This window comes from Bufo gargarizans, chromosome 10 (genome assembly GCF_014858855.1).
Source record: "Bufo gargarizans isolate SCDJY-AF-19 chromosome 10, ASM1485885v1, whole genome shotgun sequence".
In the NCBI taxonomy this organism is placed as follows: domain Eukaryota; kingdom Metazoa; phylum Chordata; class Amphibia; order Anura; family Bufonidae; genus Bufo; species Bufo gargarizans.
The window spans coordinates 77805965-77827499 of NC_058089.1; positions in this window are offsets into that span (position 1 = coordinate 77805965).

The window sequence follows — 21535 nt, forward strand, 5'->3', positions numbered from 1 at the left end:
CCACTACCCCACCTTTTGACCTAACGTGTCTAGACACCCGCATATTCAGAAAGCGGTGTGCCCTCTCGATGCCACTGTTGTTCCTCGCTCAGCTCCACAATACATGGGGAACTACCTCGGACCAAACAACTAAATCATTAAATAAGGCCGAGAAACAATCAAAGTCCGACCGCATAACAGAAATCAGCTCCAAAATCCAAACTGCACATAAATCGTTGCCACAGGCGTGGATATCCAGCACCGTGGGTCCACGGGATTCCAAACTAATGGTCACCACTTCCGATAGCACCTGCAGACATTTAAGACCCCCGAACACCTCTTCAGGACACGTCCGCTTGCAAGAAACCCAATTGCAAGCCTCCTGGGCGGTATGATGCCCTTTGCGTGGCCCAGTAAATGTAAGAGTGACCAAGCAACCACACCGCCGGCCTCCTCAAACCTAAAGGAAAAAACAAACAACTATTAACCGGTTAATAAATCAGGCCTTATATATCTGCAAAAAAAAGATTTCCATCTCCCAAATCTCTTAACTTGCACCTCCGCCATACCCGCCGCATCTGCGACTGTACAGGTGAAACTCGAAAAATTAGAATATCGTGCAAAGTTCATTTATTTCAGTAATCCAACTTAAAAGGTGAGCCTAACATATGAGATAGACTCATTACATGCAAAGCGAGATATTTCAAGCCTTTATTTGTTATTATTTGGATGATTATGGCTTCCAGCTTATGAAACCCCAAAGTCACAATTTTGAGGTACCCTTTGCTCAGGGGATATGGATTAATTAGCTGACTAAAGTGTGACACTTTGCGCCTAGAATATTGAACTTTTTCACAAAATTCTAATTTTAAGTTGCATTAATGCAATTCCTTTTAATTAGCATTACTGAAATAAATGGACTTTTGCATGACTTTAGCTGCCCCGAGGCGAAACAAATGTGTACCAAATTCTGACGGGGACAAACCTGACTTAGCAATACAGTGTTTGAAGATCGTTGTAAATTGATATTTGCAACAGTCGACATGAACTAAGAAACTATGGGCCCTTGGACAGACGTCGGAAAGAGAACGAACCACATGCACTTGCGAAAATACGCCATCAATACCAGAGATAGACTTGCCCATAAAAATCTGTTTTCGAACGGCGAATGGGTACCTTTACTGCATCCGGAAAAAAGCACATGTCCTCCGCCAGTAGCGGAGACTCGGTGGTACGTGACAGGGCAACTAATTCTCCGAGATGCAGTGCGCAAAAGAAACATAGCACAAAAGCACATGAAAACAGCCACGATTCAAATTTGGAAGAACAAACAAAAGGAAGGACATCACAAAGTCTCCGTAGTAAAGCAAATGATACGGGTCGCCATTTGTCAACTGGACAAGATTCCTTCCTCCACCCTTTTATAATCAAAGAAATGGCAAAATCTTTAGTGATGTCATGGATACCAAATAGACAAAATGCGAAGGAGACGCCCGATAGCCGTTTTTGAACCACGCCCAATGAACACCCCTTATCACGAAGATGATACAAATTTAAATGTGTGACCCTATGGCAATAGTCAGATGTAAGCAATGCGTCTGCCTCAGCCAATGCCAACCATTCAAACCATTCCTTACCATGACTGGACCAGGTGGAAGGAGCCACTGCATTCTGAATCAGCGGCCTTAACCTGTCTGCGGAAAGTCTCATAGAAAATGAGGCCATGGGAAGCCCACAGGGGTCCGCAGTTGGATGCAGCGTCCTGAAACGATGAAACTACAAATGAGAAAGAGCATCAGCCATTACATTACACTTACCCAGCACATGACACGCCTTGAAAACCACGTTATGGCATAAACACGTTAGAACAAGCTGACGATGAGAGGTTAAACTATTGATCGCTATAACTGCCCCTTCATTGTCCAACCAAAACTGAATACGCTTGTTCCTAATCTGAGGACCCCATACTTCCACCGCCACCACAATCGGGAAGAGTTACAAAAAGGTAATTTTTTTTGTCAAACCGCAATCCGACTAATCTGAAGGCCAAGGCTCTGCTGACCAGCGATCTCCAAATATCGAAGCGTAGCCCAAAGAACCCACCGCATCAGTAAAAAGGTGAAGTGTGTCGCTGTTGATTTACGGTTCTGGAAAACACGAAACACCATCGTAGGAATGCAGTAACCGCAACCAAACTCGAAGGTCATCCTTCAAAGGTTTCGGTAATTGGATAAAATGGTGTGGCTGCCAAATGCCCGCCATTGCCAGCGCCGTGAAAAACCCGCCCAACAGGAAAAACACGGCATGCAAAGGCTAACTGACCTAGGAGAGACTGCAATTCTCTAAGCGTAATCTTTTGTGCGTCAAGACAGTTATTGACGTCAACACGCAAGCGCAACAGCTTATCCTGTGGCAAAATAAGCAAGACCCTCTCTTTGTCAATTTGGATACCTAGAAAGGAAAGACAACGCATGCGACCTTCAGTCTTTTCCTCGGCTAACAGAACTTTGAACTGCGCTGCGAAAAAAACGAAAAGTCACCAGCATTGACCTCAGACCAGCTTGGACCGATAAAAAGGAAGTCGTCTAGATAATGCGCGACCAAAATGTTACCAGTCTCGACTTTTACTACCCACTCTAAAATACAACTAAGCATCTCGAATTACTTACAAGAAATGGAGCAACCCATTGGAAGGCACAAGTCAAAGTAGAAGAAACCATAAAACTGACAACCAAGCAGATGGAAGCAATCCGGGTGGATCAGCAGAAGCCGGAAGTCTGATTCTATGTCTATTTTTGCCAAGAGGGCCCCCGAGCCAGCTTTCACAATTAGGCGTAAAGCTGCATCAAAAGAGATATAGGAGACACCCGACTCTTCCTTTGGGATCGCATCATTGACGGAATCCCCTTCCGGAAATGATAAATGGTATATTAAACTAAATTTTCCAGACTCTTTTTTGGGCACCACATCAATAGGGGGACACCCGTAAATTGTGAAATGGGGGTTCCTCGAAAGGACCAGCCATACGACCCAAGCAACCTCCTTGTCTACTTTCACCTGCGCCTCCCCAGGGTGCTCCAAAACTGACTTCAGATTACCTGTGAACACAACCGAGAGATGGGGTACATGAGGAATCCAGAAACCGGACTCAAAATCTTCAAGGAGCCTGACGGCCTCCTGTCGCCTGGGATACTACTAGAGCCACTGGAGCATCCTTTGCACATTCACTGGGGTCCTCCGCTCTGTTAGGAACTGCCCTGGCCGTGAAAGTGTTTTTTTTTTTTAAGCACCTGAGGACCGAATGGGACCCACCGCCAAGGGAGCACTCATGCCGGCTCTTGCATGATGCAAAGAAGCGACAGTGACCTTCGTGAAAGAGCCAACAAGCTCCAGGCCAGCGACCTCCTGCTATGGGGCCATAGGAATCCGCAGCGGGAGGTGTCTGAAAGGACGAGGAAGGGCGGGATGACATAATTAATTGGATCCAGACATCCGTGGATTCTGACGCCCAACCAACCTCAGGTCTCAATGCCAGACGGCGTCTGAACTCCTTGTCATAACACCTCCACGCCATACCACCATGTAACTTGTGGGCCAAATAAATTGAGTCAACATAAGTGAACAGTTCCCACGCTTTGTCTGGGTGACACTGACTATATAAACCAGCCAATATAGAAAAAGCCTGTAACCAGTCTTGGCGACCTTGGGCTTCCTATCATCAGATTTCTCTACATGTTTTTCTTTATCGAAAGTCAATTGATCGACTGCCAACAAGGACCAAATATCCACGTACTAAGAGTTAGCTATTTTTTCTTTAACCTCCTGAGTGACCTGACCACCTAACGGGAACCGGAGGGGAAGCAGCACAGGAGCGTCAAGAGCCATAACCACAGGCGCGGACCTAGCCACCTGTGAAGGGCTGTGAGAACGCCTCCCGCAACTTCATCTCCGTCTGCGACTATCCCCCCTGGAAGAACGGCCACGATATTCCACACTGGAATGCGAGGAAACCAATCTCTGTGCCTCCTGGAGCAACGGGAACTGCAGTGTCTGCGAACAAGACACGACCGCCCACCGTGGTCCGACCTCTGGCTGTGAGAACTACGGACTGCGCTCCGGCTGCGAGATACGCTACTGACCAAGTCAGATGATGATACATAGCGACGCACGCCCCAACGACTTCGGCCACTGTCATTAAGAGCCGAGAGCTCCCTCTGGTGGCCAACAGGAGTAACCGCAGCCCCAGACTCAGAACGAGCAGGAACTGCAACAGGAGCCGGTAAGTCACCCTGTGGGGCCATTGCGGGGGGTTAGAACCAGCAGGTGGAGGGGGCACTGGCTGGCGTCCAAACCATCTGGCCCGCCTGCCTGGTGGGTTATTATCAGGCTGAACGGCCCCAGGAGGAAACACAGGCTGTGCAACCTGCAACACAGCCTGGGCTGTCTCAGCTAAGCTGACTGTTGGGGGATATGTAACCGTGGCTGGGCAGTGTCGGGAGGCAGGTGTGCAGCAGGCAGGTGCACTGGACGGGGCACATCTTCCTCCATCGCAGGAGCATTACGACCGGTGTATAAATCGACGATCCTAATAAATGACCCCCCATAGTTTAAAAACATCTTGTCACAAAAAACATTGCACTATTATATTCTTGTTAGACACATCGATCACTTGATAAAGTGCATCAAGTAGAAAACATCCCACTAGCTCTCCACCAACTCCAATTGGGCAAGGTGGTCAGCGACAGTGACAGGAATATCATGGCTGTGCTACATTTGGGGAAAATAACACATGCTCCCTTCATGGCAGTCATGCAACACATTTTGAAAAAGTACACTGACTTGCAGATGGTGTTAGCAATGTCCAGGAGACAGTTCTTGCATTTCAGCCATTCTCATGTGGCAAGGAACACCCTCCTGGACTTGCAGCAACAGAATGGTATGCAACGTGGAGTTTCCTCCACGACATTAGAAATCATTGAAATTCCACCTTGCATATGCTAGAGCGTCTGTACGAGTAGAGTAAAGTAGTGAATGATTTTGTCATGCACCAGACCACCTCATCAGAAGGAGCATGTGTTGTTTTGAGGTCAGACAGTAGCAGCTCATCAGAGATGCCTGTCGCATACTCAGATCCCTCGAAGACTCGAAGAGGCCACCGGATTTGTCAGTAGGTACAACTGCAGCATCAACAATGTCATCCTCCTGATTTTGTATCTTAGAACAGATTCTCACGCTAATGCAACAAGGGAAGGCAGGAGAACAATGGCTTATGCATTTTGCTGGCCACCATATACAGGTCCTTCTAAAAAAATTAGCATATTGTGATAAAGTTCATTATTTTCTGTAATGTACTGATAAACATTAGACTTTCATATATTTTAGATTCATTACACACCAACTGAAGTAGTTCAAGCCTTTTATTGTTTTAATATTGATGATTTTGGCATACAGCTCGTGAAAACCCAAAATTCCTATCTAAAAAAATTAGCATATCATGAAAAGGTTCTCTAAACGAGCTATTAACCTAATCATCTGAATCAACTAATTAACTCTAAACACCTGAAAAAGATTCCTGAGGCTTTTAAAAACTCCCAGCCTGGTTCATTACTCAAAACCGCAATCATGGGTAAGACTGCCGACCTGACTGCTGTCCAGAAGGCCATCATTGACACCCTCAAGCAAGAGGGTAAGACGCAGAAAGAAATTTCTGAACAAATAGGCTGTTCCCAGAGTGCTGTATCAAGGCACCTCAGTGGGAAGTCTGTGGGAAGGAAAAAGTGTGGCAGAAAACGCTGCACAACGAGAAGAGGTGACCAGACCCTGAGGAAGATTGTGGAGAAGGACCGATTCCAGACCTTGGGGGACCTGCGGAAGCAGTGGACTGAGTCTGGAGTAGAAACATCCAGAGCCACCGTGTACAGGCGTGTGTAGGAAATGGGCTACAGGTGCCGCATTCCCCAGGTCAAGCCACTTTTGAACCAGAAACAGCGGCAGAAGCGCCTGACCTGGGCTACAGAGAAGCAGCACTGGACTGTTGCATGTCATTCGGAAATCAAGGTGCCAGAGTCTGGAGGAAGACTGGGGAGAGGGAAATGCCAAAATGCCTGAAGTCCAGTGTCAAGTACCCACAGTCAGTGATGGTCTGGGGTGCCATGTCAGCTGCTGGTGTTGGTCCACTGTGTTTTATCAAGTGCAGGGTCAATGCAGCTAGCTATCAGGAGATTTTGGAGCACTTCATGCTTCCATCTGCTGAAAAGCTTTATGGAGATGAAGATTTCATTTTTCAGCACGACCTGGCACCTGCTCACAGTGCCAAAACCACTGGTAAATGGTTTACTGACCATGGTATTACTGTGCTCAATTGGCCTGCCAACTCTCCTGACCTGAACCCCATAGAGAATCTGTGGGATATTGGGAAGAGAAAGTTGAGAGACACAAGACCCAACACTCTGGATGAGCTTAAGGCCACTATCGAAGCATCCTGGGCCTCCATAACACCTCAGCAGTGCCACAGGCTGATTGCCTCCATGCCACGCCGCATTGAAGCAGTCATTTCTGCAAAAGGATTCCCGACCAAGTATTGAGTGCATAACTGAACATAATTATTTGAAGGTTGACTTTTTTTGTATTAAAAACACTTTTCTTTTATTGGTCGGATGAAATATGCTAATTTTTTTAGATAGGAAATTTGGGTTTTCATGAGCTGTATGCCAAAATCATCAATATTAAAACAATAAAAGGCTTGAACTACTTCAGTTGATGTGTAATGAATCTAAAATATATGAAAGTCTAATGTTTATCAGTACATTACAGAAAATAATGAACTTTATCACAATATGCTAATTTTTTGAGAAGGACCTGTAGCTATTGGGGACCCACAAAGTCCTGTGGAGGAGAAGGATGAGGAGCTACCACTTCAGGAAGAGGAGTCGTTGTGGAGCAAAAGCAGGAGGCTGATGATGAGACGACACCCAGTCATCTCAGTGGTAGGCAGAGCTGGAAAGAACTAGGCTGGCCGGAATGGCAAGCTGTATGATTGCTTGTTTAAGTAATGACAGTAGTATCCTTACCATCAAGCAGTCTGATGATTACTGGATAACCATGCTTTCAGATCTTCATTATCAAAGCAAAATGGGGGAATGTTTTCATGTTGTCAAAAGGGAATCCAAATTACTTTATTACCAGGAAACACTGTGTATGCAGTTTGCTGCAGCTTTTTGCAAGCAGCCACCGATATATCAGGCCCCTCTCCACCCTCCGTAGATTCACTCACCACACAGTTTTCACTACCATAAGCAGCAGAAGTCATAGCAGTAGCTGGTTCAGTATTATCAACATGATGGAGAATTTTTTTTGATGTGCCAAGCCAGGTTGATGCAAATCAGCAAACAGAGATGTGGCGAAAATAACCTCGCCACTGGGTTTTGGAGGGGCCTGTTTGCCAGCCTCTTGCCTCAGGACTATGGCCCATATACTAACTTTGAAGGAGAAGACAGATTGGCCGTACAGCCTAAATCTGTGGAACTGTTTTGGGCAGGAAAGCCATGCTTGCAGTCGGCCAAATGTGACTTCCATGGAATTCGGGGACCCCTGCTCGGATATGGATGATTTTTGGATATGTTGTTCACCCAGATCAGAGATATCCATGGATGTATAAATTATGGGGATATGGAGGGTTTTGAGGTGGTCTCTGTGTTTTGGGGGAAAATGTGTGTTTTATGCCTGTGAGTGATTAAGTTAGCCCGTTATGTTTGGTAGTTGTATCACAGGCAGAGCCCATTATGTTTTGGTAATTGTATTTTGTTGATTGCGTCACAGGCAATGCCAGTGTGTTTGTTAATTGTGTCACAGGCAATGCCATTGTGTTTGCTGAATGTATAGTTTTTGTGTTTAAACTGTAAAACTGTAAGGATTGGCTGCTATGTTATGTCCTCAGTTCCCAACCAGGTCCACGGAGGTGCTACCCAGGTTGGAGAATGTGTATATAAGTCAATGCTTGTGTGTTCAATAGAGAGTTCCTGTTTTACCCTTCATCATGTTGAGGCTGGTGTTTGGGTAACTGATCGACAATGGGGAATGCTATACGCTATATACTCCCCTGGCTATAACTCCTAGCTCTTGTAAGAGCTGTTCCTGTTCCTTGTTCCTGTGGTCGTATCGTTGTCGAGTGGAGTGCTTGGAGTCCTCGGGAAGCGCTAGGAGCATCCATCAACGGAGGTATCCAGTCGGGGTGCCAGGAGATCCGTTCCAGGAGACATACCGCCTTAACACCCATGCTCAGTCCTACCTGGACTGTGGCATTTCTGTGGCGCATACCATGTTCCCTGACCCCATGAACTTCTGGGCAGGCACACTTGAAGAGTGGCCTGAACCAGCCTAGTATGCTCTCTCCGTTCTCTATTGTCCAGTCTCCAATGTTATCTCAGAAAGGGTTTTTAGCGGTGAATGGGGCATTGTGACATCCAAACAGACGAAATTGTCCCCCACCAGTGTACAAAACATCACTTTTGTCAAAATGAACAAGGCATGGATCCGGCAGGATTTTCAAATTCTGCTAGCTGTGGCCAATGAATAGATTTGTCGCTGCCCCATCATGCCACTGCCGCTGTCTGCCTGCCTACCATCATATTCCTTACCTTATGGCTGCTGCTGCCACCACTGCCACAGCTACTACTCCCTGCTGCTAATCCAGCATCTGCCACTTCCATTACTGCTACACAGCTTCCATTACTAGTACTATGCCTAAACACTCACATCTACTCTCTTATTTTTTCCAAGCTGCGCTGTTCCTGCTGCCACTACAATTGCAGCAAGATGCCACTATTACCCTATCCTTTCTACATCCACACTATACTGCTGCTGCTCCCAATTAAAAGGGAGAATTTTTTTTCCAGGCTTTAGAACACTGTTTCTTCTGACAATTAACACTTGTACGTTTATAAATGCAGGCAAGCATTCTGGCACAATTAATGCATAATTTTTGGGCACTTGTGCAGTACAATTCTACTCTTTGTGCATGACTATAAACATGGGCAGGGATCTGCCCCCGTTGAGGCATAATTTTTGGATGCTTAGTCCCAACAAGCCACTGTTTCTTGCCATAACACCATGTGTGTTTAAACACCACCTCACCTTGATAAAGGACAATTTTGGAAGCTTTCTAATATGATTAGATGGTGGTACTTCTGATGGTGCAGTGATAAGCTCAGATTTATCATAAGCTCGTCAGAATAATTGAGTGAAACATTTGCTAATCTCTAGACAGATTTACTATTGCGACAATTTAAAAAGTCGCAAAAAAGTTGCAAAAAAATGCGCAAAAGCACTCCAGGGTGGACCATTCTTATCTTATGCGACTTTTTCGTAAAGACGTGCGACTTTTAAAATGCCGCTTATTGACGGATAAACTGCTACTGTCAAACCACATTTATCACAGTCTTAAAGGGCCAATCATAAATCTGACTCAGCTAAAACTGACTTTAGCCATATGTGAAAGTGGAGTGAGTTGTCAGAGTAATGATAAATCTGGCCCACTGTTTCTTTATTCATAGCTGTTGTATGGATTTGCTCTGGTAGGCAGGGTAAGCAGACGCAATACAGTGGCAAGACCATGGTTGAAAAACAAAAGTCCAGTGTTTATTCACACAGAAAAGAAAAAACAATGCTTTACAGTCCAGTGTTAATTCACACAGCAAGAGTCCCCAGAACAACATAAATCACCTGGCAGACCACAGCAGGCTTTAGGGCGCCTGACTCCCACGTCTCTCATGCGGCTCTCAGCCGTACAGTATGGCGGATCTCCTCAGCTCCCCCCCAAAAAAGAGCTTCCACAGCTCCACTATCACTTGGAGGATCATACCACACCCAGCTTAGCTGCTGGCTGGGTTTTTAAACCCAGCTCAAAACCTGGCCTGGATATGGGGAACAGCCACCCTCCCTGCTCTTTGGCTGCTCCCAATAAGAACCGGCCCGGATCGGCTTTACAGCCACACTAAGTAAAATAGTGTCAGGGAGCACCAGCTGCCGCTGACACACAAAATTACCGGTTCCTATCTTTACCGAGACCAGGAACCTCGGTGACACGTACCTTCCGTCAACGACGGACCCTTGCGCCTCCCTACACTATATATGTCAGTGTCAGTCTGGTATTATTTGCTATTAGTGTCAGTCTCTTCAAGAGCTTAAAAAGTGGGAGGGTAGTGCAAAAATCAGTCTTCACACTGGGCGACTGCACTGAGAGTACAAGCCTTACCTACTGTTGTGGAAATTTTATTATGCGGACATTTTATCTTAGGATGTGTGTGTGTTTTATAGATTGTCATCATGTCTCTCAGTGGTAATGGTAGATTATTGTATACATGTGTTTGTATGGGGTGTGTCTGCACAGCCACATTGGCTGCCCCTCCCTGTCCTTTGATATGTCATCACTTCCTGTATCCTTGTCTTGGGCCAGCCCCTTTTACACCTTTTGTTTTAGTCAATAAAAGACGGATACTGGGCAAGGAGGAGGGGGGAGTTGCTCAGAATTGAATGAAGATGGTAGCATTTGTGTGGTTCTCTGGCTGCGGCTGAGGGAAGATGGAGTTGCCTTTTCCTTACAATAACTATGATGCGGGCTGATTACAACTATTAATATTTTTACCACAACAGATGGCGAGCTCAGAAAGGAAAAAAAATTTTTTCCCTGTTATCAGCAGAACTTGAAGGAGACACAATTTAATTTTCAAAAAGCAAAAAAGGCCGGCATAAGGTAATATCCTTTTCTTTACTCTAATTTTTGAGAAAGTTTTGCTCTTTGTGAACTGAAATCTGTGTCCTCCAATCTGCTGGTATCAGAGGAAAGAAAAATCTGTTCAAGCAACCTATGTGGTTGTTGTCTGCCGCATCAGAGGGTGTAGGGATAAGGTAAGTGTTTTTCCATTGTGTTGATTGTACAGAGATTATATGATGAGCAGTACAGGGAATTGTGTTTTTTGTAACTTTTAACTTTTTATGTTACTGTGATTTTGTAAGAGGCGATTTTATAGAGGCAGCAATTGGTTTTAGTGTCTGTACATTAGAGACAGCGTTCCGTTCAGAGTGGTTTTTGTATTGTTAGCCTGTAAATCACCCATAGAGTGGAGGTTTTGCTCTGGTTTAAACATAGGGAAATATAAAAACTGTTTTTATTGCTGGATATTGTAGACACTATCTTGATTTCCTTTGTGTGACCATGCTTGTAGGCCATCTTGACCATGCTTGTAGGCCATCTTGACCATGCTTGTAGGCCATCTTTACCATGCTTGTCGGCCATCTTAATTAGTTTGCTATGGGAAGCGATTTGATTATTTTTGCCTGAAATGTTAGTTTTGTTGAATAGTTATCTTGTCTTTTTGTAACCTTTCTATGTACAGTTTGATTTAGTTTTAATAAGTTTTGTGCTGATATCGGTTTAGTGTTCATTTATGGTATAGCTCAGTGACCAGTCTGATACAGGAACCATTGTGTGAGCATTAGTGGCAGTTTAGTGGTGAAATCGTCCTATAGTTGATGATTCTGCTTAATGTTTGTGTATCTGTGGCTGTTACACTGAATTGTAGACCTGTTTGGCATAATTAATGTGGGTATTACAGTGTAGAAAGGAGGTACTTGTAGTTCTGTGCCAAAAGTATTGGGACAACTAGTACTAGTGTTTTGTTTTTTGTAGCAACCATTGTGGTGTTTGTTTTCTGGTGCAATGGAAAGTAGAATGAAGGTTTATCTGGAAGCCTGATGCATGCACAGGGTGCTGTAAGGGAATTGCCAGAGTTATTGAAACAACCCTTGGAGAGTAATGTGTCTGGGATTAAAGGCAATGTATGGTCACGATATTGTAATGTTGCTAATGGCAACAGACACAGGTATGTTGAGTACCCCAGAACCACACCTAGCGGCGAGGTGGGGTAATGGTCCCAGACATGGTTCTTTGCAAAGGCAGAGAACCCAGGGACAATCAAGGTCATTTATCAGTGAAGCAGATTTTAAATCACAATATGAACGGTTAAAATGTGAAAATGTGAAGCTCAGAGAGGAAAGAGATCGGTTCTTGGAATTCAGTAGAGTTTCTAATTTTTGTGTGCCAAAGAAGGGTACATTAAGGGCTTTGGAAACTATTTTAACTTTTAAGACCTAATTTGAATAGAATCCCTCCTCCTAGGAAAAACCGGTTTTGGGACCTTGTGATGTTAAATCCTGCTTCTCTGGTCAAATGAATCTGAAGCTGTTTGGGGCTGGGCAAATTAACATTTCAATTACTGGGTGGGTAGAGTTTCTCTTGTACGGTTCCAGGGGAACCCTCCAGGACATTGATTTGTTAATTCAGTCCTATACAATTGTATGTGTTCCTAAGGGTTTAGTTTTTGCATGAGTTTTGGGTTTTAAGGTAAAATTATTTTTTTACTGAAGCTCAATGTAGATAATCAAGTGTTTTGTTCCTTTTTATTTTTCAGTTATATTTGTCTATTTTTGTGTGGGTATTTCTTTGATTAATTTATATTTACATTTTTCTTCTTTTACTCATTTTTATAGGTTTTTATTGCATATTTGCTGCTTTTCTCTCTCCCTCTCTTTTCTCTGTAGATTTGGTTAGGAGTACTGGGGGTCTCATGATATTGTGTGGGAACTACTGTGAATTCAAGGGTTGCTGCTGAGCGAGAGGTTTTTGATCAGTCACTGCAAAAAGGGCTTTGTGTGCTGTTCAGCTTGACTATATAGAATCATATCGGCAAAGGAAAGTGAGTTGATGAGCATTTTTTTAAGGAGACAAGGTGATGTATATCACCTGGGCATACCAATACCTATGTGAGTAACCCCATTCCCCACAGGAGTACTGTGTGTTTGTTTCCTGTGCACCCCTCGTCCCCACAGAAGGCACTGTGTGTTCTCTGTGCACCCCCCTTTTTCACTCCAGGTCAATTGGAAGCCCTATCCTGTGGTCAGGTCACTATTCAGAGCCAAAACCGAGGCTGGTATATCTCATTAGGAGACTCAGAGGGCCGCCGTGTGTCGGCGAGAGCCCTTTTCCTCACACTGATTACTCCTTTTCCTGAGGTCTATCTAGGGTGAACGGAGTCCGTGTGTCGGTGCCAGAAACCCTAGGGCAACTCAGAGGCGAACGAAGAGGAGTAGCAGCCGTCCAGGCGTTTGTCGCAGGACACTGAAGGTGGACGCACCTACTTTTAGAAAATTCCGTGCGTAGGTCGCAGGAAAATTTATGCTCGAGCATGGGTTTAGGGAAAATTAGGGATCAGAAGGGTACCACTTCTGACTACTATAGGACAGCCAAGCAGTACATGAAATCCATCTATAGAGGAGGAGTTGTTAAGCCTCCTCAAAGATTGGCACCAAGGGACTGTAGGTTCAGAGTGGATCATCCCCAAAGAAGGGACCTTTGAGGTCTGGATTGGGAAAAAGTTTGTCCGTAAATTCCCCACTAGACTCCAAAGCCATAGTTCCCTCCAGAAAGCAGAACTGTGGCTGCACGAATCCATCGATCTCCAGCAACAGGACATTCAAAAGTCCCAGACAGTGCGAACTAACACTGTCATGTACTCCCATCCCGCTAGGACTGCAGAGTCCAAGAGAAGCGCTTTTCTTTTTCTCTTTCTCTATCTCTCTCTCTCTCTCTCATCCCTCCGTCATCTCTCCATCTAACCTTGAGACGATGCACCATGCTAATCCAGCTTCTCTTCGTCCTGGTTTTAAGGCCGATGAGAAGGGGGGAAAGTGGTGCAGAAATCAATGATCTTCAAACTTTCTAACCTCTCAAATGTCAATCAATCACAACTGCCTTTTCTTTGCTGGTACTTGGGTCAGATTTTTGCAAAGTAGGTAAAAATCACGGCCGATCCATGGCCTGAATGTTCCGCTGTAACCCTTTTATTCCATCAGGTATCCCTCCAAGCAGCCCCACGGGTTATCACCCGATGTCCACCATCGGGTTCGGGAATTGCTCCCGGACCCAGACTCAATAACCAGTGTTCATTCTAGCCAACCAGGTGATTGGGTCATGCTAAAGAAACATCCGAGGACGGGACTAGAGCCGAGATATCTTGGGCCATTCCAGGTGATGCTGATGACGCCAACCTCTCTGAAGTTCGGGGGACGAGACAACTGGATCCACACCGGTCACTGCAAGAAGCTGCTCAACTAAGTCAAAGAATGCAGAGTATCACTTTTGTTTGTTTGTTACAAGGAGGCATTTGTTGATAGACAATATTAATATTAGCTCTGGCTCCTGCTCCTCGCTTGTTAATCCTGTATGGGTGTCCGGGCAGCTAGGCGACCCGTAGATTTGGGATCCTCCAGTTGTGAGGAAGGTATAGGGTTATGCCAGGCTAGCAGACACCATTGACAAGGGTCAGGCCCATACTGACAGGAGCAGGGCAGGGGCGGAGCTATGACTAGTGAGAGTCAGAATCCTTTTTAAAGCCTTGGGAGGTCTTGGGGCTCACTGGTTTTCCATTGGATCCGGGCGAAAGGAAATAGGACATATACTTATGTTTTTTGTCTCCATTCCTTCTATACACCGGAGTGAGATGTTCCTGATGTCTAATCGACTGATATACCGAAGCCCGAACAGACAAGACGCCCTGAAGACCAAACCATGGACCAGATGCAGAGGATTCCAAACCAGCCGGCGACCAACGCGAAACGCCACCTCCTAAGTCACCTCCCGAAGAAAAGAAGCTACGTGTCAAGATTGACTTTCTGTTTTCCATCATCTGTTTTGTTTTATGGATTCAGGACTTTTCGTAGACAAGACTGTTTTTTTTTGCAAAGAAGAAGATCAAGATTCGTCAAGGGACACTGGGGAGCATATGACAAAGAGGAGGGACTGTTGTGGAAATTTTATTATGCGGACATTTTATCTTAGGATGTGTGTGTGTTTTATAGATTGTCATCATGTCTCTCAGTGGTAATGGTAGATTATTGTATACATGTGTTTGTATGGGGTGTGTCTGCACAGCCACATTGGCTGCCCCTCCCTGTCCTTTGATATGTCATCACTTCCTGTATCCTTGTCTTGGGCCAGCCCCTTTTACACCTTTTGTTTTAGTCAATAAAAGACGGATACTGGGCAAGGAGGAGGGAGGAGTTGCTCAGAATTGAATGAAGATGGTAGCATTTGTGTGGTTCTCTGGCTGCGGCTGAGGGAAGATGGAGTTGCCTTTTCCTTACAATAACTATGATGCGGGCTGATTACAACTATTAATATTTTTACCACAACACTACCCAGCCCATCCCTGCTTAGAAACCAGTTTTATATATAAAGCAAGGTATAGCAGGGTCCGATATATTGCAGCAGGTAATTTTTTTGTAAGCAGGAAAAATGGACAAGTATAAGGATCTGAGCAACTTGTGCAAGGGCCAAATTGTGATTACTAGACAACTGTGTCAGAGCATCTTGAGATTAACAGGTCTTTGGGGGTCTTCCTGATATACAGTGGCTAGTACCTACCAAACGTGGTTCAAGGAAGAACAACTGGTAAACCAGCCCAGAGTTACATGCCTTGGATGATCAATGATGCACCTGGGAAATAAAGGCTTGACTGTCTGGTGCGATCTTACATAAGAGCTACTGTAGCACAAAATGCTGAATATATTATTTCCAGCTATGATAAAAAAGGGTCAGAACACAGTGTCTTACAGCTGCAGACCGGTTAGGGTGCCCTTCACCCCTGATTTGCTAAAGCAAAGATACACACAGTGGTGGAACATAGGCTATTAACCCTCTAAAACACATGAGAAAATGCACCCGGATATTTATAATATACATAATAAGGCTAGAATTTTTGACCAGCAGATGAAGCTAATGATTGTCAGTACAATCATCTGATCTTCAGTGGAGGAGACCTCTGATATTACATGCACTGACCTCCTCCACAGTATGGGGATTGCTAATGTCATTGCTCGCCCCCATACAAAATCATTATTTGCCTGCAGCAGACCATGATTAGACAGTATGATCTGCTGCTGGCAAGCAATGATTTTTCAGCCTGCTCAAAAATTGATCTGCAGGCAGCATGTTGTAGAGCAGGAGGTGGTGTGCACAATCATATATAGTTTTGTGCAAAAAGATTTTTTCATTTCTAACCACGCTCATTCTGGGCTTTGAAGTAGAAGAGACAGTCCTATCAGTGATTGACAGCTATTTTTGTATACACAGTCATAGAGGCAAGGCTGTCAATCATTGATAGGACCACCTACTGGACTCCAAAGCTTAAAATGGGCAAGTTCCTAAATGAATAAAATACAGGTTATACTGAATCTTTTCCCATAAAATTATTTTTTAATCTGCTCTGCTCCTCATGCTCTATAACATGCTGCCTTCAGCTCAGATGCCATGTTCAACGTGACGGGTTCCCTTTAAGCAGGTAGTTTTAACGTTATGCTGATCAGTATATATTGTAGCCATATCATAGTATCCCTTGAAGAAGATTCAGAAAAGTAGAAATGACTCAAGTTATTGAGAGAAAAAACTATTAAATGGGGTTTTCTGGGGATTCTGTGTTCTCTATATCAGCTTGGCGATGGTCCAACTCACAGCAACCCATGCCGATCATCTGCAGGACCTGGGGTGCCGCAACCAGGTACCCTGTGCAGTGGCCGTGCCTGGTTATTGCAGTGCTGCTGCCATTCTCTTGACAATTAACAATATTAAAGACTTGGAAACCCCTTTAAGATCTGCAAGAGGTAAAACTGGACTCATGTTGGCTCATTGTGTGTATTGTACCTGCACCAAGCAGTACTTGTCAGAGTAGGCTTCACCTTGCTGCATCAGCTGTTACAGGACTCAGCACATGCCATGCTGTAGCTGTGTGCGAGTGCTGACGGCTGGCATGGTCTCAGCAACTGCTGGTATAGTAATATATGTGACAGAGCAGCTGGTGCCCCTTTCTTGACAGTCTTGCTAGAGGGGAGGTGACAGATGACAGATACATAAGCTGAAACACTGATCTCTATCCTAGAGGGAAAATCTCACATACTTTCCTCAGTCTCCTTCCATTCCGCTGACCTTCGTTTTTCACATTTTCCTTTTTTCTCTTTCCTGTCTCCCCCTTCCCTCTCTCTCTTTCTCTCGTACTTTCTCCCTCTATTATTATTCTCACTTTGCCGTGTGGGGGCGAAAATGACCTGAAATTAACATAATTACAGAAGACACCCAGAGAGAGCCTGAAAGAGAGAGTGGGAGTGAGCGGGGAAGTGGCAGATATAGAGCGGTGGGGCACGGACACGATTGTATTTACTATACATGAGCTATGAGAAATAATGACGGTTTTATACTAACATTTGTGTTAAAGACAATGGCATTCTAATATCACGGTGGCTCATCAGGCAGCACAGGTGCCTTGTAATGCTGGAGTCCTGGATTTGAAACCAACCAAGAACAACATCTGCATGGAGGTTGTATTTTCCACCATGTTTGCTTGTGTTTCCTCCAGGTACTCCAGTATACTCCCACACTCCATAGGCATACTTTGGAGGGTGTGTGAGTGACACCAATCTCTGTACATTGCTGCAGAATATGTAAGCGCTACATAAATACTACGTGTCCCTATGTATGGTGTGAAGACAGACAATCTGGATTTTATTTAGACTGTTGATATTATTTACATATTCTTCAGGCTTTGAACTGTATTTCATGCGTTTGTCCTGTTACAGGTCCTGCACAGAAGACCTCTAAGTCCTCTTTTACACGAATTATATGGATTGTGTCAGGATGCATTCAGGGTGCGATCATTGAAACTCACACCATTTCACAAGCAAGTTCAGTGTGTGTTTCAGTTTTTTTCTGCGCGGATGTAATCAGTTTTGATGCATTTTTCACTGAAGATATATATAATTTATATATGTACTGTATGTGTGTATATACTGTATATATATATATATATATTTATATATATGACATAGTGGGAATAACTGAGACATGGCTGGATGATAGCTATGACTGGTTACAGGGTTACAGTCTGTTTACAAAGGATCGCCAAAACCGGAGAGGGGGAGGGGTCTGCCTTTATGTAAAGTCTTGTCTAAAGCCCACAGTCCGGGAATATATAAGTAAGGGACATGAATATGTGGAGTCACTGTGGGTAGAGATACATGGAGCTAAAAACAATAATAAATTACTAATAGGAGTTTACTATAAACCACCTAATATACCAGAGGCCACAGAAAATCTACTACTAAATGAGATTGACAAGGCGGCAAATCATGAGGTGGTTATTATGGGGGACTTCAACTACCCAGATATAGAGTGGGAAACTGAAACTTGTATATCTCATAAGGGAAACAGGTTCTTGGCAATAACCAAAGACAATTACCTCTCCCAACTGGTTCAGGACCCGACTAGAGGGACGGCCATACTGGACTTATTATTAACCAATAGGCCTGACAGAACAACAGACGTGCAGGTTGGGGGACACCTGGGAAATAGTGACCATAAAGTAATAACCTTCCAATTATCATTCAAAAGAGCGTTTCTACAGGGAGGAACAAAAATACCAAACTTCAAAAAAGCTAAATTTAGCCATAGAGAGGCCATAGGCCTAACTAACTGGGACAAAGGCCTCAAAAATAAAAATACAGCCACAAAATGGGATACCTTTAAAAGTATCCTAAAATCTCATTGGGAGAGGTACATACCGTATGGGAATAAAAGGTCAAGGTACAAAAAGAAACCAATGTGGATAAACAGAACTGTAAAGAAAGCAATAAATGACAAAAGAAAGCATATAAAACACTAAAACAGGAGGGTAGCACGGAAGCACTGAAAAACTATAAGGAAAAAAATAGAACATGTAAAAAACAAAAGTGGCCAAACTAAAGACAGCGAGATTAATTGCCAAAGAGAGTAAAACGAACCCTAAAATGTTCTTCAATTATATAAATGTTAAAAAGTATAAATCTGAAGGTGTCGGCCCTTTAAAGAGTAATGAGGGGGGAGTCGCAGAGAGCGACGAGGAGAAAGCAAAGCTGTTAAATATTTTTTTTCTCCAATGTATTCACTGAGAAAAATAAACTGTCAGATGAAACGCTGAGTGTAAAAATAAATTCCCCATTCAAAGTGTCCTGGAAGAAGTACAACAGTGACTTAAAAATATTAAAATAGACAAATCGCCAGGACCGGATGACATACACCCCTGTATCCTAAGGGAATTAAGTAATGTCGTAGCCAGACCCTTATTTCTGATATTTACAGACTCTATACTGACAGGGAATGTCCCACAGGATTGGCGCATGGCAAATGTGGTGCCAATATTTAAAAAGGGTCCAAAAACAGAGCCTGGAAACTATAGGCCAGTAAGCTTAACATCTGTTGTGGGTAAACTGTTTGAAGGTTTTCTGAGAGATGCTATCTTAAAGCATCTCAATGGAAATTAGCAAATAATGCTATATCAGCATGGCTTCATAAGGGATCGGTTATGCCAAACTAATTTAATCAGTTTCTATGAGGAGGTAAGTTCTAGACTTGACAGTGGCGAATCAATGGATGTCGTATATCTGGACTTCTCCAAAGCATTTGACACTGTACCACATAAATGGTTAGTATATAAAATGATAATGCTCGGACTGGGAGAAAACGTCTGTATGTGGGTAAGTAACTGGCTGAGGGATAGAAAACAGAGGGTGGTTATTAGTGGTACACACTCAGATTGGGTCACTGTCACTAGTGGAGTACCTCAGGGGTCAGTATTGGGCCCTATTCTCTTCAATATATTTATTAATGATCTTGTAGAAGGCTTGCATAGTATAAAATCTATTTTCGTAGATGACGCTAAACTGTGTAAAGTAATTAACACTGAAGAGGACAGTATACTACTTCAGAGTGATCTGGATAGACTGGAGGCTTGGGCAGATAAGTGGCATATGAGGTTTAACACTGACAAATATAAAGTTATGCACATGGGAAGGAATAATGCAAGTCACCCGTACATACTAAATGGTAAAACACTCGGCAACACTGACATGGAAAAGGATCTAGGAATTTTAATAAACAGCAAATTAAGCTGCAAAAAACTGTGTCAGGCAGCTGCTGCCAAGGCCAATAAGATAATGGGTTGCATCAAAAGGGGCATAGTTGTCCGTAATGAGAACATAGTCCTACCACTTTACAAATCATTAGTCAGACCACACATGGAGTACTGTGTACAGTTCTGGGCTCCTTTGAACAAGGCAGACATAGCAGAGCTGGAGAGGGTCCAGAGGAGGGCAACTAAAGTAATAACTGGAATGGGGCAACTACGGTACCCTGAAAGATTATCAAAATTAGGGTTATTCACTTTAGAAAAAAGACGACTGAGGGGAGATCTAATTACTATGTATAAAAATATCAGGGGTCAGCACAGAGATCTATCACATCATGTATTTATCCCTAGGACTGTAACTGTCACGGGGGGACATCCTCTGCATCTGGAGGAAAGAAGGTTTGTACACAAACATAGAAAAGGATTCTTTACGGTAAGAGCAGTGAGACTATGGAACTCTCTGCCTGAGGAGGTGGTGATGGTGAGTACAATAAAGGAATTCAAGAGGGGCCTGGATGTATTTCTAGAGTGTAATAATATTACAGGCTATAGCTACTAGAGAGGGGTCATTAATCCAGGGAGTTATTCTGATTGCCTGATTGGAGTCGGGAAGGAATTTTTTATTCCCCTAAAGTGAGGAAAATTGGCTTCTACCTCACAGTTTTTTTCCTTCCTCTGGAAAAACTTGCAGGATGACAGGCCGAACTGGATGGACAAATGTCTTTTTTCGGCCTTATGACTATGTTACTATATATATATATATATATATATATATATATACACTCAACTAAAGAATTATTAGGAACACCTGTTCTATTTCTCATTAATGCGATTATTGTCACGACCATGGTGACTCTTGAACCGCTTGCTGTTGCCTGCGGTCTCGTTTGGTTGTTTCAACCACAGGTGAGGGCTGCTTATTTGTTGCCACACTTGTGGTTGCCGCTGGCAACATGTTTTTATTATTTATGTGGCAGTATAGCAGCCTGAGCTGGTGCTAGGCAGTTTGCTGCAATGTGCATGCGGTTGCACCTGGCAACCTCTCTTTATAGGTGTGCCTTTTATCGGTGTGCACGGGGTGTTACATGTTATGTGTGCACTTTCCCCTTTAAGTGGTTGTCTTCCCTTCCCTGGTGTGAGAAGGGTTAACAACTTCCTGGAGTGTGTGCATGCTGGATGCTACTACTGAGTCTTCTACAGATAAGTTTTGTTTATTCATTTGTATTTTCCTGTTTGCTGGATCCCAGGTGACCCTGACTCCCTCCGTATCAAGTGTAGGGAGCCGGTGGTCGTGTCCCCTCACTTTTATAGGGTGTTCAGGTGTCATACAGTCGAGGAACGAGGATATGCGATCATCTACCATTGAGATTTTTGCATAGGCTGAGCAGTTAGGGAGAGAGCCAGGTCTGTTGCAGGGCTATCCCTTTGGTTCCTTAGTTTTGGATCCAGGAAGTCGGATCTTCATTTTGTGTCTTCTTGTTTTCTGTACACCTTCCGTGACAATTGTCTAG